Genomic DNA, 12,790 nt, shown 5'->3' on the forward strand with positions numbered 1-12,790 from the left:
CAGCAGTGTTCAAAACGCCCATTGTTCTTGGTGCATTTTGCGACAGGGAATGTCATTTGTGTGAGCAGTTTCTAAGCCCTGGCCGCTGTACTGAGCCTAAGATTTCAGATTTAAACTGCAGAGTGGAAGGAAAGGAGGACCTTTTTCTGCCTCTCTACTTCCAGCTACTCTCTGAAGACTGGAGAAGAGACCCTCTTAAGAATATTAGGGGTTTGGGCAGGGGGAGGACTAGACCATGTGAAAAATGAACATAATATTTTAGCTGCAGTTTTGTATATTCTTGTTATAAAAAAGTGCACCTAGACATTCCATTGTTGCACCCATAACCTCGGTTTAAGGTGTCATTTAGCTCCTAGCTTTCATATCTCAGTTTCTCCAATTTATTGCCTGCCCAGCAATTCACTTTATTTGTCAGAGGACGAAGCTCATCTATGCAGGCTGCCAGGGGAGCCAATACAGTGATTTGTGGGTAAAGAATGAAGAAATGCATGGCTATGTACGGTACCTTGTTCTTCCCCAGGAGGTTCCTCTTTTACAACTCTTAGCCAGTCTCTTATTAACTGGGGCTCTCCCCCCCCACACACACACACACCTCTCTTCAGCATCGTTTCTTAGTTGGACTTATTTCCAAGGTCACATCTGTCACTGCTAATGTTGCCTTTTGACTCATTTTCAATAGATAGTACCAGAGATCCAGACAGATCCAGACTCCCAAATACATTTACCATTCTGTTGGCTTACTGTATTACTTTTTTACCTTGGTATGGTCACTAAAAGCAATGTGGACCTCTATTCAAGTAAATTATGATTAGGACTATGTGTTGGTTTCTCTGGGCTATGGTTTCAGGATCACAACTTTCTTCGTTTTAAGTTCTGCAGCAACTATATCTGGGCTGAGGTTATGAACTTGCTATGGCTGAACTTGACAGGAGTGCCATTCAAAAGAGATAGCAGTCCCCCCTTCCTTTTGTTTCCGATGAAGAACCCTGCTTGGATTAGGGGGAAATGTCCATCTAGTTCAGAATCCTATAGAAATGGCAGCCACCCAGAAAATCCTGGGAAATTTACAAGCAAGGTGTGATGGTAACAGGCCCTCCCTTTCTATTCCACTTGGAATCAGATGCTCAGAGGAACACTGCATCCAAACACAATGGGTCCATTCAGCTGTCATCATGGGTGCTTGCTACTGACAAATTTATCCCCACCCCACAGTTCTTGAATCTTTTTACCTGAAACCATCCAGGGATGTGTACGTAGAGGAGAGGAAGTCCCATTACATGAGAGGAGCACCACTCGTGTTGGATACAAATCCAAAGCCTTGTTTGTCATGGTCACACTACAACGTGACAGAATACTTAGAACTGGTTTATTAAATAGGTACGTATGTTACTAACTTGCCCTTCTAAGGGCATGTCTCCATCAAGCAGTGGCACTGAGCAATGTCCCGTTATTTCATGTTAAGCATGCATTAGAAGACAGAAGATGGTATGAAAACACATCACCCACTTAATAAGAAGACAACAGGGGCTTTGGTGTTTAATTGTGTCCAACTAGCTTGTTTTGGTCTTTTGCTGAATGCAAAAGAATGTTTTCCAAATACATCAGAAGACGATTGTGTTGTCTGCGAAAGGCTTCTCCTAATACAAAGCCTCAGGTCCATGTTTAGTTTGTTCCGGGCAATAAGGTCTGGAACACATGTTGTACATCAAAGGCCTTCCTTCACCTTCATCTAAACTATCTCAAATTTAACGCAGAAGGCCTTAGTGGAATAAAGAACACAATGGGGTTGCTTTGCTGGGCAGGATTCTATGGCATCATCAGAATGTGATGTGAGGTACGTATTGGCCAAATCATCTCATCCTACCGAGACGTGACACCCCATCTCTAGGAAACCTCTGTTCAAGAAGTACACATCTAAAATTTAACTAAGCTGGATTCCTGAATTTTACTTCATTTGCACAGTACTCTGCAAGTGGATAAAAAAAGTATTTATAACTTTACATAACTCCATTTGAACCTTCAGCAAGCCCAGGAGTTCTGTCTCATATACTTCAGTGCCAATCCTTATGTAGCCAAAACAGTGCCATCCATGCACAAGAAAGAGGCATCAACATGCTTCAGGGAACCCAAAGCTTTCAAGAGGCATAAACTGGAGAAGGGGGATGGAACTGAGGATCCTGGAACTCTGGATCAGGAGCAATCTACACTGCCACATGTTGTTGCAGGTCCCATTCTTATATAACCTAGTAATTCTAGATGACTTCTCACCTACAGCATTCACTATAAATTGACACCTCAAAACTCAGAATAATGGGAACCATTCACCACAGGAAAAAACTGCTGTTGGTCTTGGGAAAAATCAGTAAAACATGGAGCAAGATACTAACCAGAAATCCATAGGTACATGCAGTGCTTTTTTTCAGGGGGCACTCAAGGGAACAGCAGAGCTGATCAGAAGGTTGGCTGTTCAAATCCCCACAACGGGGTAAGCTCCCATTGCTCGGTCCCTGCTCCTGCCCACCTAGCAGTTTGAAAGCATGTCAAAGTGCAAGTAGATAAATAGGTACCTCTCCGGCGGGAAGGTAAACAACATTTCCGTGCGCTGCTCTGGTTCACCAGAAGCGGCTTAGTCATGCTGGCCACATGACCCGGAAGCTGTATGCCAGCTCTCTCGGCGAATAAAGCGTGATGAAAGCCACAACCTCAGAGTCGTCTGCGACTGGACCTAACGGTCAGGGGTCCCTTTACCTTTACCTTACTCAAGGATACATGGTACCAGCACCTCTTTTTTGTTGTTAAAAAGTGTGGCACTTACTGTAACAACTTCATGGTGAGTACCAGCACCTATTTGTCTATGGGGGAAAGCACTGGGTACATGCATGGTCTCACAGAGGGAGGGAGGGAAAGATGTTAGTTTATGAAGCTGGGGGTTGCACACAGTTTTGGCTCCTATGGCTGGGACACAGTGATAGGTCCAAAGTAACACAGGAAGCATCATGGCTTAGTGTGGTTTTTAACTCTGGCCTCTCTGGTCCTAGTCCAGCACTCTAAGCATAGTTTGACACTGGCTGGTCTTTGCACAGTACTTTGGTGTATTATTCTGCAGAGGAGGAGGAAGAGGAGGAGGAGGAGTTTAGACTTGATATCCCACCTTTCACTCCCCTTAAGGAGTCTCAAAGCAGCTAACAATCACCTTTCCCTTCCTCCCCCACAACAAACACTCTGTGAGGTGAGTGAGGCTGAGAGACTTCAAAGAAGTGTGACTAGCCCAAGGTCACCCAGCAGCTGCATGTGGAGGAGCGGAGACACGAACCCGGTTCACCAGATTATAGGTCTATCACTCTTAACCACTACACCATGCTGGTGTGCATAATTTAAACAGAGCAGAGAGGAACAGTGAGGCAGAAGCCTGAGAGAGCCAGGGGTGTGTTTCTGTTTCAAATATGTAAGGGGATCTCTACGACAAGTAGAGAATGGTGGGCGTCATGGAACCGTAGGCTAAGTGCAGAACACCACAGCACTGTTTACATTTGGACACTGCGAGGGAGAGCTTAAACACTTCGAAACAACATCAAGAATTTCATGACGGATATGGAGCAGCCAATGTCCAGCTGATGTGCCAGAACTGGAACAAACATCCCCTCCACCCACACCAGAAGTAACAGCCAGGGCTTTGGCTAAGGCAGAACAGGAAACTGACATGAGAAACCCAAAACCTGATTGCTGGTTTCATTTTCCTGGCAGAAGCTGCTATTAAGTTATAAGTGGAAGAGGTTTCAGTGTTAAGCCTCCCCCATAAGGGCGTCTTCTGTGTGGATGGGAGGGTAAAATACAGCAGAAGTGTTTCGGGGTTTTTTCATGATCACAGTCTCAACAGAAACATATCACAAAGGCCCCAGATAATCACAGTATTTGACTTTTCCTGGTAGCCATCTATAATGAGCTCTGTACATTTCCCCCTTAATTAATAATCTTCTAATACTATTTCCTGAGGTAGTTAGGAAAGGTAATGACATTCCAAGGGGGAGTGTGCTATTCCGATGAGACTGCAGGAGAAAGGCTAGTCTTAATTAAATCTGGTTTCAGAAGCTGCCAGTTCTTTATCACAAAAACACTGTGTGTGGATGTCAGCCCCTAGACAGCTGTTTCCTCCATCTAAGGCTGCAAGGGAGGGGAGAGGAGGGATGTCTCATTAAGCAGAGAAATTGACATTTAAGACTCCAGGGAACACCAAGAAAGCTGCAAGAATCCTTTCAAAGGAGCACGTGAGCAAAAATGCAGAAATATGTTACAAGCAGTTGTGAAATGACAGGGTGGCATTCAAGGGTCAGAGTGCTGAGAAGTGTTGTTTACATGAGCAAATGATATACGCTCTGTCAGAATGGCCTACTTTTGGTGACCACGGCAATTAAGGGATGCCAATGGCGCTGGAAATCATTGCAATATGCTGAGATTTTTGTCCTTCCATGCAGAAATGTAGGGCATCGTCCAGAAGGCTAAGATTAAGGTCATATCAGCACTGGGAGACAGATTAAAATGAAAGTTGTAGACACAACCATTTTGTTTTTGTCATTTAATATTCACCAGCACCCGGCATTTCCTATCGGCCTTAACAAAAGAAAGTCAATAAAAGATGCAAGGCCAAAGAGAATGTTTTTAGATAACATTATTATTTGCCTGCATGGTGACGTTAATGCTGCTTTTGTTTCTTGTTTATGTTTCTTCTTTTATATTGATAGTTCACATTTTTGATGGTTTTGTAACTTTTATTCCATTATTTCAATATTGTAAAGCCACTTGTGAACTTTTTGCAGAATTGAAAGGCTGGAGAACTTCAGCCAGTGGGGGCCGAGCTTGTATACTAGCTTCCCCCTACTCCAGTATCTTCTAGGCATTTAGGCTTTTTCTTCCAAAGCCCTGACCCCTATGGCTCTTATTGGAAACCCAACAACCCCCCACACACATACACACAGCAAAATGTTTGCCTTTATGAGAGAACCATTACAGCCACCATTCTGAAATTTGGCATGCTTCATCCCCTCAGAAGAGCTCACAATGCCTGCAAATTGTATGCCATTCTGGCAAAGAAAATAAAAAATCAAAGTGTTATAGGCTTGTCCTTGGTTGTTGTTTTTTTAATCAGAGTTGAAAGGTGCCCTAAATGAAAAGCCCTGGATTTATTTGCCCACAATTTGGCAGGCTTAATCCACTCTGGAGGGGCTTCTGTGCCTGTAAAAATTTCTTTCATTTTGGCCAAAAGTGGGGAACAATGCATTTTTAGAATTCCCATTGCAGGGAACGGGGCACCCATTTTGTATAGGGTAGGCTTGGAATCAAGAGCACAAACTGAAGCAGAAAGAATAGAGTGTGACTCAAAAACAGATCAGATTGTTTTTCGGGGGGGGAAATGTGTATATACAGATACAAAGTGATTCTTGGGACCTGTGCCCATTCATTACGCTGGTCATTTCCCTGCAATGATAATTTCCAAGAAAGTGTCACCCCATCCGTGAGTAGAATATTTCCAATACATATCTGGGGGAACTGCAAAAAAAAGCTTCCAGTTAGATTTTGGGTTGTCAGGTATCAGAATCATAATACAAAACATTTAAGTTATGCTTTGCTGGACATGCCAAATTGTAAACCAGCTGAACACAGATGCCGTCAAATATTTTCCTTGTAAAATTCTAAGGGTAATTAGATTCAAGGAAATAGATTACTAATTCAATAAATGTACGTGTTTAACATGCAAGGGTTTATCTAAGTGGTGCCTTTTTGCTGATGAAATACTATTTGATTGCTGGAGCAATTGCCCCAGGAGCTTTTTCCTCCCCGAGCCAGCCCTGAGCCCCTTTGCCAGGCTGGGATCTGATCCCAGCTTCGCAAAACGGCTCAGGGAGGGTGGCATGAGAAGGACGCCATGCACCCTTCAAACGCGGCCTCTCCCCTGAGGGGCTGGAATCAAATGGCACATGACTGCTGCATCCTTCACATGTTGTCCTCCCTAGAGATCAACCTCAGAAAGCCTGATAAAATATCATATTTTCAAGATTGCTGTTTTATTTCTGTATGAGAATGAGTTTACAAAGAAAGAAAGAAAGAAAGAAAGAAAGAAAGAAAGAAAGAAAGAAAGAAAGAAAGAAAGAAGGCTACATATTAAAGATCCTATATTTAAAAGACAGGAGGGGAACAAGTCTGCCACAAAACAAACATGTGACCATCATGGGACTGGTACATGCCAGTCACCATTTACAGAGACCAGGACAGTTTACAGACCAGAACGCTGCTAAAGAGGCCTTTTTCTTCAACTTAAAAGGTTTAACAGGGTGGTTATGAATAGAAATAGGAAGGGTGTTCCACCTAGAGAGGAACAGAGTCACGGAAAGCTTTCTTGCAGAGGTTCAGGGCGTGGAACTTCTTGTGCGAGGGAGAAAGACAAACAACATGTGCCACTTGCTACGGTGTAGGGTTATCTCACCAAATGTCCCAGGACAACGTCAAGAGAGATGTTCCCACTAGGCAGAGGGAGCTATAATCACCTAGTGCAAGGTTTTAAAATCATTTCTCTGGCCAAGACATCAAAACAACTACGGCTGGAAGAATCTGTGAATTTCACTCCTCATTTTTTCAGTTTTAAGTGTGTTAAAACTTGCCATTAAAAAAAAAGAGTCGTCAAAAGACGTGTCAACATGTTAGTGTGCTTTTCTCCCAATACACCCATTTTTAATCAGACACGGCACAATGAAAGTTAAGGTGTTTTCTCATTAAATACATGAATCAAGTGTATTGCTGTAGTTCACCCTTCTTGTTGTGCTGTAGCATTCCTGCTATGGAGGGCCCAACCAGCGCCAGATTTAGAACAGTGTTGGTGCAAAATTGAGAAGATCCATTTGGGGACACCAAATTTTGGCCTTGCACAGGGCGTCATGTTACCAAAGATTACCCAAGTCCGTCCCTGGCCCACCAGCCCTCCCAAAATCAAGTGTCTCTGCCTCTGTTTACATACTCCTCAAATATCACAGTAAAACTGGAATGTCCCATTTTTATTTTCATGTGAGAGCATGGTGCCCATTTTGGGTGCCACAATCTCGCCTCCCAAAAAGCGTGTCTTTCAGGACCAGGATCTCATGCAGGTCACATGACTTGTGTGGGAACGCCTCTCTGGAAGATACGTGGTGCAGTTTTTTGCCTCGACGTGCTGGAGGGTACGTTGCAAAGACTCCTCTCCTCCCTCTGGTTCAGTACCATCATAAGAAGGTCTTGGAGCTCAGGCAACAGGCTTCCTGTTTCCTGAGGCCTGAGACCTCCTTTCAACGAAAAGGCTCCAGCATGGTCAATCGTCAGCTAGGATGGTCCTCATATCCCTGCTTAAGACATACGTATTTCTACAACTGCTCACCTTTGCCTTCTCCAGCACATTAAATGCAGTCCCGTTTCCAATCGTGTGGACCTCAGTTTATTGTTTATTACATTTATACCCTGATTTTCCTCCAAGGATCTCACAAGGAACCTCACAGTTCCATCATCTCAAGAGTCCTGGGATGTTAGACTGGGAGAAAGTGAATGGGCCACTAGTGAGCTCCCTGGCTGATAATGTAGTCCTAAATATGTCTACTCAGAGGTAAGCCCTGCTGAATTCAAGGGGGTTGGGCCACAAGACAACTGATGACTATATGCCACTAGAAATAATCAAAGTACACACACCCCTCAGAAGAGACCGTGTATCACTCCATCTCTCCTTGACTCATTGCCCTGGCCTTGCATTCTGCTTGGAGAGGGTGTGGAGATGCAGCAGAAGGATCTGCCCTCAGAGGTGGCTCACTCTGCTATTTCTACACGAGTCTACATGCTTTGGGCTTCTTTTCTCCCACTCAAGCCAGGAGGCTTTCTCAGAACAGTGATTCATGAAGAAACACGGAGGCTGAGCCCTGGTGTATGTTCGCGTGTGTTTATGTATTTTAAATGCAGCTCAGTGTTTCTTGTACGCCGCCTTGGAAGGATTTATATCCCGAAAGGCAGGATATGAATTCTTGCAACAAATTAAAAAAAAACCATGCCTCCAATTTCCATTCAAAAAAGAAAGTGATTTCATCTCCTGATCAGTTCTTGAAAATTAAAACGTAAAAATAAAATACAACAATAATAATGTTTTATATCAGGCTTGCATAATTGTGGGAAGCAGTTTTAGAAGATGTTAAAAGCTGTGGGTGGAGGGATATCAGGTGCAATTCTGATGTAGTGGTACCAGTCTGTGCAGTTATTTAAAATTGCCTTTAGGATAAAAATATCCATATTCATGTCCAGCCGCTGGTGTTGCCATGAAAATCCCCTATGGGTTTTTTTTTAAAAAAAAAAAATAACAACAATAATAAATATTATCTAGTCTTCAAGATCCCCACCCACTTCCTAATACAGTTGTTTCGAGATTTCATGAAAGCAGACCCCTGTGGTAAAAATAATCCATTATGAAATAGAACTGAATACATAAAGCATGCAGTGAGGGGTGGACCCCCCAAAAGAATGCAATCAGCATGCCAGATCAAATTGACTACAAATGTTGCATTCATAAGTCAACACCCGTTAGGTCAAAAGAAACATTTGCTCAGTATCTGCTACAGAGAAACGAAGGTTGGAAACAGTTTTCAGTAGATCGTGCTTCCCAATTTGGACAACAGGCTTGGTAAAAATAGCTGTAAAGGAAACTATTTTAATTGTCACAAATCTCACAAACTCTCTTCCAGGAATCTTACAAAGACCGTGCCTGTTAAAGTTTATGAGCTATCCGTGTGCGATATCTTGGTTATGGCACCATCATAGACAAAGTGGGCTTAAGGCCAGACAAAAACGACAGCTGGCCCATTTCTCCCTTTTGCCATGCAAATCCAATTCAGAATTGGATTAAAGTAAATGGTGGGAAAATAAGGTATTGATTGAAAAGGGGGGGGGAGTCCACCGAGCAACAAGTGAGGAAAATATTGAAGGAACTCTTGCAGCAGGACTCACTTGAAAAACAGTGACATTATTCTTAGTCTGCAATGATATCTATGCAAACTAATCTGAGCATAAGACCTACTGAAACTATAAAGCAAACTTTGTGCTCAGTCTATATTTCCTCGTGTATAAGGTAAAGGGTAAAGGGACCCCTGACAGTTAAGTCCAGTCGCGAACGACTCTGGGGTTGCGGTGCTCATCTCGCTTTAGAGGCCGAGGGAGCCAGCATTTGTCTGCTCCGCAGACAGTTTTGTTTTTCCGGGTCATGTGGTGCAACGGAACACAAAAACCAGAGCAGCGCACAGAAACGCCGTTTACCTTCCCACCGGAGCGGTACCTATTTATCTACTTGCACTTTTTGGCGTGCTTTCTAACTGCTAGGTTGGCAGGAACAGGGACCAAGCAATGGGAGCTCACCCCGTCGCAGGGGTTTGAACCGCCAACCTTTTGATTGGCAAGCCCAAGGCTCAGTGGTTTAGACCACAGTGCCAACCACATCCCTTGCTCATGTATACCTGACAGTAAAACAGATCCTCCTCCCTCCTAAGTATGGGTGAGGACTGAAATATCCCTTCTATAGCACCTGGCAGAGTGGTATGGTGTTTGGAGAGGTAGAACGTGCCCCGATTGGCTAGGTAGTTCTAAGTGAGTTCTTTCTTCTGCATGTTTGGTTCAGTGCCTCACTGCTATGTGCGAGGCCTAACATAAGAAAGGCTTTGCTTCTTTCTCCACAAATTATACACCAGGCGTTTTTCTTTCTTTGTTTCTGCAGTCAAGTGTTATCAGATTTATTTTCTCTCTGGAGCCTGTCTGAATTATTTAAAAGACTTTGCTAACACTTACAGCCACACTTGGTTTAAAAGAAATGCAAATAGGGGAAAGAATGCAAAAAATGTGGAAAGAAAAGATGCTGACTTGTTCACTGAAGATTTAGAATTATCCAAAAGGAGGGCCAAGCAGATAGTCTGTGATTTAGCACCACTATGCAATTCATTTGCTATATAATCAACTATGGAGTCAAAACAGAAATTTTGCAAGCAACATGTAGCAACTGGAACACCTTATAAAAGTGAGCAATTCACATACTCCTTTTACAAGGGCAATACCAAACCATATTAATTCCTCTGGTTATTGTGTCTTTTAACAGCTGGGTGTTGTTGTTGTTGTTGTGTTTTTTTTAAAAAGAAAAACACTGGCTAGGTCTGAAACTATTCTGCTACTTAACTTTGGCAGAGCCAGAGACCCTAGAGGGAGGATAAAGCAGGAGTCTTCAAATACTTAAAAAGTTCTTTTATAAGATAAAAAACCAGCTGTTCAGTATGACCAAGGATGGATAGGCCAAAAGCCTGGGCATCAGGTTACAGGGAGGACAAGTGTGGCCAATTATTTGGAAATTCTTTGTGTGTGACCTAGGTAAAAAAGTAAAACTGATTGCTGGAAAACAATCGTTTCTACTTCATTTTATTTATTTTGAGTATCCGACTAAGTCATACTCATGGCAGACTAAGTCATACTCATATCTGTATGATTTACTGTGTTCTAGAGCTTATAGAGTTTAATTTTAACTTATTTATATGCTTTTATTATTGCATATGTCTTTATTTCTGGTCTGTGTCCATAATAAATCAATTCATAAATTCATGGTAGACGCATTGCTTATTGACTTCAGTGGGTCTGCTCTGTGCTAGATACCACCTTTTAAGTCTCTTTAGGCTTCCTTTCCAAGTAAGGTATTATCTATTATCTATTTTTATTTTATTTTATTTTATTTTATTTATACCCTGCCCATCTGGTTAGGTTTCCCCAGCCACTCTGGGTGGCTCCCAACAGAGGACTAAAAACAGAATAAACCTCAAACATTGAAAACTTCCCTAAACAGGACTGCCTTCAGATGTCTTCTAAAAGTCAGATAGTTGTTTGTTTCCTCCTTGACATCTGAATGGGAGGGCATTCCACAGGGCAGGCGCCACTACCGAGAAGGCCCTCTGCCTTCTTTAGAAATAATTGTTCAGCCACTGACAAAACATTAGAATATTAGAACTTGATTTCATCTTCTGATCAGCTCTTTAATATTAAACACATAAAAATAAAACACAACAATAATAATGTAGTAAATTGCCTTATCTTTCCTTTCTGGTAATCAATCTGAATAATTTCAGCTTTGTGGAAAAGATATCAGGTGTACAGCACAGTGCTTTGAGATGAATAATGTAGAATGTCACTTTTTTGTAAACAGAGGCCACGTTCACACGGTACATTTCAAGCCCTGTTGTGCTAATTTCACAGTTTGCCCCAGAGAATCCTGGGAACTGTGATCTGCTAAGGGTTGTGAGGTGGCCCTAATTCCACCCCTCCCACTTCCCAAGCTACAATTCCCAGAGTTTCCTGTGAAGAAGGAGTTACTGTTAAACCACTCTGGGAATTGTAGTTCTGCAGGAGGTGAATGGAGGTCTCCTAACAGCCGTCAGCACTCTTAACAAACTACAGTTCCCATGGTCCTTTGCGAGGGGGAGACATGACTGTTAAAGTGGTATAACAGTGCTGCAAATCTATGGCACCAGGTTGAGGAAAGCTGAGATACAGTGATATGGAAAGTTTCACCTGTTCATTCCTCCTTGTAATTCAGATAATAAAGGCACAGAATCTATGTGCTATGGACAAGTGGCACTGCATTCCCTTCAACATTTCTCCAATGAAAATAGGGACATCCTAAGGAAAAGAGGAACATTCCAGGATCAAATCAGAAACTGAGATGGCTTCTGTAAATCTGGAACTCTCCCTGGAAAATAGGGACACTTGGAGGGTCTGAACATATATAAAAACATACAGTAATAAAACATGAAACCTTAAAGATCTTCTCTATACAGGGCTGTATTCAGATGTCTTCTAAAGGTTGCATAGTTACTTATCTCCTTGGCTTGGGGGTCACAAAACTCCATCCCCTCCAACATTTCTCCAATGAAAATAGGGACATCCTAAGGAATAGTGATGGGATGCGGGTGGCGCTGTGGGTTAAACCACAGAGCCTAGGGCTTGCTGATCAGAAGGCTGGCGGTTCGAATCCCCCCGACAGGGTGAGCTCCAGTTACTCGGTCCCAGCTCCTGCCCACCTAGCAGTTCGAAAGCATGTCAAAGTGCAAGTAGATAAATAGGTGCTGCTCCAGCGGGAAGGTAAACGGCGTTTCCGTGCGCTGCTCTGGTTCGCCAGAAGCGGCTTAGTCATGCTGGCCACATGACCCAGAAGCTGTACGCCGGCTCCCTCGGCCAGTAAAGCGAGATGAGCACCGCAACCCCAGAGTCAGACACGACTGGACCTAATGGTCAGGGGTCCATATACCTTTAAGGGATAGTGGGACATTCAGGGATCAAATCAGAAACCAGGACAGCTTCTGTAAATTCGGGACTGGCCCTGCAAAATAGGGGCACTTGGAGGGTCTGGCACAGCTTCATTGCATATTTTTCAAAAACGAAAAGAAAAGGCATATACTGATTCCCATGTTCATCTATATTTGAAGAGATTGTGAAGTTACAGTTACATGATACCAAAGGCACGGAACAATTTCAAACCAACTCAGATTACACTTTGAAGAGATTTGTCAGTCTTTTTGCAACGAGCAGATATTATTTTTCATCATTCTACCTGTTTTGCAAGTTTTGTGTGTATTTTTAGAATGCTTGCCCTTTTAACTTGGAAGATAAAGAACTTGCTCAATGTTCTCAGCCGTATAAAATCACATTCAGCTTCTCAGTTGTTGAAAAAAAGCTCAGCTTTACTTTCAGAGTATGGAAACTCCCCTAT

This window comes from Lacerta agilis, chromosome 6, assembly GCF_009819535.1.
Source record: "Lacerta agilis isolate rLacAgi1 chromosome 6, rLacAgi1.pri, whole genome shotgun sequence".
NCBI lineage: Eukaryota > Metazoa > Chordata > Lepidosauria > Squamata > Lacertidae > Lacerta > Lacerta agilis.